Below are 6,163 nucleotides of genomic sequence, written 5' to 3'. Positions count from 1 at the left end.
TTTCTATAACCAATTTCTAGGATTATTTTTAAATTCAATAAAAGGAAGTATTTTTTATGCGGCTTTAAAAAAAACGCTTTTGCGGCATCTTACCTTCCACCGAGGGAAAGATGACTCACAGTGATGGTGAAGATGGCGCATGTAGGTATCTATATTAAAAGCGCAAGTGATATGAAAAGAAAATTTATTTTTTAATACTGAAAGTAAGAAAATGTAAACAAAGCTTTTTTAACATATTAACAAAAGTCACAAATGTAGTTTTCGGGACTTTTGGCTCCACTGCATTCTTTATGCACCCATTGTCCACAACTTGTGCATCTGAACCATGTTTCCGTCTTTTTGCCGAAGTCTCCACATAATATGCAGATATCAGTTTCACCTCCCTCGTTGATTATGTCATCCATCTCATCGTCATTGCAAAGACCTTCTTCATCAAAATCGCTTTCTTCAGTATCGCTATCCTCCAAGATTTTTTTGTTTATTTTTTGTTTGATTATTTTTTGTACTTTGGCTTTCCCTTTATTTTTATTTAGTTTTAATCCTGCATCATTAACCAATACTTGTCTGGTTACTTTTTTCTTTCCTTCTTCCGACTTCGCCAGTTTTTCTTTTTTTGTATTCTCTTTTTCTTCTAAGAATTCTTTTAAAGGGGTGCTTGTTAGAATTTCAGAATGTTGCTTTTGTCGTCCATATTTTCTTTTAATTTTTTTATTGGGCAAAGGAACTGGAGAAATAAGTGAAAGAGAAATATGTGGACGTTTGGTTATTTCATTTTGTTTTGTGGGGGTTGTGTGACGACTTTCAGGAGACTGTCGGCTGGTTGATGGACGTGGTAATTCTGGTTCTCTTATAGATGGTGTTGTTATTAGTGGAGGTGTTCCCTGAGGTGCAGGTTCAGGAGAAACATCTCTATCCAAGCTATCATTGTTTAAATTATCAGCAGGAAAAAAGTCATCTTCTGTGAACTTATCAGAGTTTAACGGAAAAATTCCGCACGTTCCGAAACCAGAAACGGCCTTATCAATATTTGCCACCTGATCATATGCTAACTTAAAAATCTCGGCGACATCATATGGAGTAATTTTATCTTCAAACTCTGAGTTGCTGATCTTAGATTTTAGAAAGGAATTGCAATGGCGACCATACGCATATTTTAATGCAGAAAAAAATGACACATCAAGAAGTTGTAATTTGTGGGATGTGTGGGGTGGAATACTAACCAATATAATCCCATTCTCTTTGCAGTAATTATAAATATCCAGTGAAATATGGCTCGAGTGATTATCTAATACTAACAGCACGGGATTATCTGGACTAGACAGGACTTTTTTTTGGAAATGCTTCAGCCATAATAAAAACATAGACGTATTACTCCATCCATTATCCGTGCAGTTGTAAATCGCACCGCTTGGTCCATTTTTCTGAAGCTGTGGGCTCATCCTCTTCCTGGGAAATATAAATAATGGAGGTATGTAGTTACCGGAGGCACTGAACGCCATTATTACCGTGATATTCTTCCCTCGTTCCCACGAAGAAATGATTCCAAACTGCTTTACTCCTTTGGGTCCAAGTCTTTTACATGATTCTTTAGGAACCGTAGATATACCGGTTTCATCAACATTGTAAATGCGATCTGGCAGAAATTTATATTTTTCTTGCACTGTTTCCAAATTTTTAAAAAAGCGGTCTACTTCTATTTTATTGAAGGCTGTTATTCTATTAATGCTTGTAGCTTCTGGCTTTCTCAAGGAAATTTGAGGATTTCGTTTTATAAATCCTAGATACCAGTCTTTTCCAGCCATTTGTTTATTCTTATTAAAATTGTGTTTAATTTCATTGCGTTCTGCATAAGCAAATGTCATGGTTCTCAGCTCTATGCAAGTGATACCAAAAAATAAATTGGCCAGCTTGAGAACATGATCTAGTATCTCCTTTTCATGATGTGCCGAAAACAATGGGGCTCTACCAAGAGACTCTGATTTGACTTCCTTTAATAAATTTTTAACCTTAAGTTTTCTCCTCAATGTAGCTTCTGGTATTGAAAATGCCCTTGCCACTTCCCGAATTTTACGACCATCTCTACAAATTGCATTCAATGCTGCATTAAGAGCTGCTGCAGAAAATGATCCTCTCTGTGTTTTTCGTATATATTTTCCCATTTCTAAAAAAGAAAAAGATGCCTCAAAATGCAAAATAGACACTAAATAATAAATATTCTATACTCCATTGTTATTTAAGGTAATGAACTGAAAAGGCAAAGATGACGCACTATAACAGCAAAGATGGCGCAGTCTGCGTCAACTTAGCCTGTTCAGCATAACCTACAAAAAATGGTTATCAAAATTATCCATCATCAAATATTTAACAGATAAATCCTCGCTAACTGAAAATAAATATCACCTACTCCCATGAATATGAAGAAAATCCAATGGAACCATTTTTAAACAACTTACCATTAATATTCGCAGTGTCAAAAATAACAAGAAATCAACGTGTATCGCGTTACTCTGCCTCACAGATATTAAACAGTACGAAAGCTGACCGATGAAGTTTTAAAGTAATAGTAGTTTCTAAAGGAGGGCGCCACGGGTATAAAAACTGAATTTAGTGAAGTACTTGATAAAATACAGAGGTGCGTCATCTTAGACGCTGCGTCATCTTCCCCGTCCTTCCCCTACCTAGCTATAAAGTTGTTAGAAATAGATATTTTTAACATAAGAAGTAAATAAAAATATTATAAAATAGAAATTTGATTTGAATTCGTATTTAAATCTATATTGTGAGATTTTTTCTCTACGCGCGACTACTTACGTTACAGCAGTGAGCGCGACTGCTCTTAGTGAAGCCATCATCTATTATTATTGCTTCCGTCGATCTTCCAATTTTCGTAAGCTTTATAAGTTTCATTGGGATATTTAGGTTTTTCATGTTTTCTATTAGATCGGGTCTTATTAGGCTGTCAAATGGTATGGACATGTCCAAAGAATGCCCGAGGATCGACTTCCAAAACTAGTCCTATTATGACAACATCATGGTAGAGGGAAAGGGGGAATACCTCGGCTTGGTTGGAGAGAAGGCACAAATCGGGGAATGAAAAATAGAGGAAAACCTGTGGAAACCTGTTTCAGAAAATTGGACGGTCAAAAAAGCCGATTCGAAGCGTATATAATGGCATTTGAAATGTGAGTCTACGGTACAATAATTGCGTATACCATATGGACCGCACACCGCACAAATAACTCAATTCTAGCAGAACAACATAAAAACTAGAACCAAATTTTTTGAGTAGTATGGACATCTATAATAATAACCTATATGTTTCCTGCATAAACAAATGAAGATCAAAAAACGGTAAATTTTCGCTTTTTTCGTCTATTACCAAAAAGTTAAACATTTTAAACAAATTTGAGAGTAAGAAACTCATAAATCGCATAAAAAACTTCAATGTGGCGTTCGCTGAATATGTATATCCTTATTGGTTGCTTAGAAAATAGCAAAACAAATAATAAATTTTGAGTTTTTATAAATATTCATAACTTATGTAAAAATTAACTTAGAACCTTCTTATTACACGGAATGCTGAGACTTCTGGTGCTTAAATCATTACCTAAATTTAAAAGCAATTAGTCAAACAGTTTAAAAGTCATTTCATTTATTTATCCCAAATTATTTTTTTTGCAACACTATAAGTCAGAAAATGATGAAGTTACAGTAATATTTTGGAGAGTTTATGAAAGAAGAAAATTTACACTATTAATTTAATTAAAAAATAATGACAAAAAATAATTCTAAATATTGCAAAATTATTTTGCAAGAACATGTGAATTAAAAACACGGGGGGGCTATTTTAGTCCCTAATTGTCCTTTTCTAAATGTGTATAAAAATTCAGTCTTTCTAAATATGAAAAAATAATTTTTCTACGGGTAACGGTTAAAAAGTTATTCTAATTGTTTATAAGTAAGCAAAAAATCGACATGTTTTTGCAAAATAATTTTAGACTGTTTAAAATTACTTTTTGTCATTTTTTTTTAAATTAAGTTACTAGTATGAATGTTCTTCTTTCATAAACTGTCCGAAGTATTACTGTAACCTCATAATTTTCTGACTTATAGTGTTGAAAAAAAATGAATTTGATATAAACAAATTAAATAACTTTGAAACTATTTGACCAATTGCTTTAAGATTTAAAATATAATTTAAGCACAAGAAGTCTCAGCATTTCGTTTAATAAGAAGGTTCTAAAATTTTTACATGAGTTATGCGAACATTTATAAAATCTCAAAATTTATGACTTATTTTGCAATTTTCTAAGCAACAAATAAGGATAAACATATTGAAGTTTTTTATATGATTTATGAGTTTCTTATTCTCAAATTTGTTTAGAATGCTTCACTTTTTGGTAATAGACGAAAAAAGCGAAAATTTACCGTTTTTGATCTTCATTTGTTTATAACTATGTATATCATCAAATTCGGCTGCAGGAAACATATACCTAGGTTATATTAATATAGATGTCCATACTATCTACTCAAAAAATTTGGTTTCGGCCTGGAGGGGGATGTGTCACGAGAAAAATCTTATTTCTCTGGACTAATATACCTAACTAGAAAAAGAGAAGGCATCGAACGAATTATAGTTGAAGGTAACGTAGCGGGCAAAAGATCTAGAGGAAGATCTCTGACTCTGGTACACAAATGGAACTGTGTAGGACACGTGGCACGACAAAACATCGAAAGGTGGACAAGAAACATTGTACATTGGGACCACGCGAGTACAGTAGTAGAGGAAGACCACAAAAACGATGGCTAGACGACATCAAAGCAAAAATGGGAGCAACTGGCACCAAACAGCAAGAACAGAGAAGAATAGAGAACTCATGGGGAGGCATTTGTCCAGGAGTGGATGCAAACAGGCTCAAGAAGAAGAAGACATAAATATATTAAATGTATGTATTAAATTTTTTTTGCCTATATTTTGCCTTATGTCTGCAAAGCCTGTTGTTCACCATAAATAAGTAAATATTGTCTCCTATAAGGACGGAAAAAGAAAACCGAAAGCTAACAAGTTAAATAAATATTAAATTGTTTCAATTATTTGGCAATATGTGCGAAGAAGGGGAAGGGATACTTTTGATAACTATCGTATAAGTGATTTAAAAATAAAACACATTCTCAGTGAGACCTAAAAATATTACGATAATTATAGCTGAGGAAGTCGAAATACAAAAGAAAATTCTCTTCGCTCCTCAACCACGTTGGTACATATTTGTTTCATTTTGTAAACAAACAAAACAGAAAATTAAAGAAAAAAACTTTTAGCATCGCACACATCATCATCATCTTGGTGCTACATCCCTTAGAGGGCCTCGACCTTCTCAAGCTTTCTACGCCATTCTGTTCTGTCCGTTGCTTGCATTTTCCAGTTGCCGACTCCGATCTTCTCGGCATCTTGTGTTACCCTGTCCATCCACCTCAGCTTTGGTCTACCCCGTCTTCTCATTTCCACGGGTTGCGCTGTTAGAATCTTTTTTATCATGTTCGATTCAGGGGCCTGGACTACATGTCCTGCCCACTGCAGGCGGTTTCGCTTAATTATAGTGGCAATATCTTTTCCCCCAAACGTATACTTATAGATATTCTGCAGTTCAAAGTTATATCTACGCCTCCATATTTCGTTCTCACAGAGCGTTCCGAATATATTGCATAGCACCTTTCTTTCAAAAATCGATAGAGCGAATTCATCTGTTTTAGTTAGCGTCCATGCATCTGATCCATATGTGAGAACGGGGACTATCAATGTTCTATACCGCCTTCAGTCTAAGCTCCATTCTTCAGGCATTTGCTCCTCAGACCAAATTTTACAAAGAATTTCTGCATCACCTTGGCGATCTGCTCTCCACCGTGCTTAAATAACACTGCTGGGAAGCCATCGCTGCCTGGGGATTTGTGGTTCCTTAGGGTTTTCTACAGATATTTTGACTTCTTCTACCGAGAGGGGTTCCAAGAGTTCCTCATTTCGGTATTCCAGCTCTATGTTGTTAGTAGGTTCCCCTTCAGCAACTCCCGAAAGTGCCCTGCCCATCGTAGCAGGATATCCTCTTTGTTGATAAGTAAGTTACCTTCCTTATCATTACAATAGTTGATTCTCGGTTTAAATTCTTTT

This window comes from Diabrotica virgifera, chromosome 1 (assembly GCF_917563875.1).
Source record: "Diabrotica virgifera virgifera chromosome 1, PGI_DIABVI_V3a".
Lineage (NCBI taxonomy): Eukaryota > Metazoa > Arthropoda > Insecta > Coleoptera > Chrysomelidae > Diabrotica > Diabrotica virgifera.
The sequence above is the reverse complement of the archived record's forward strand: the minus strand, read 5'-3'. Positions refer to the sequence as shown.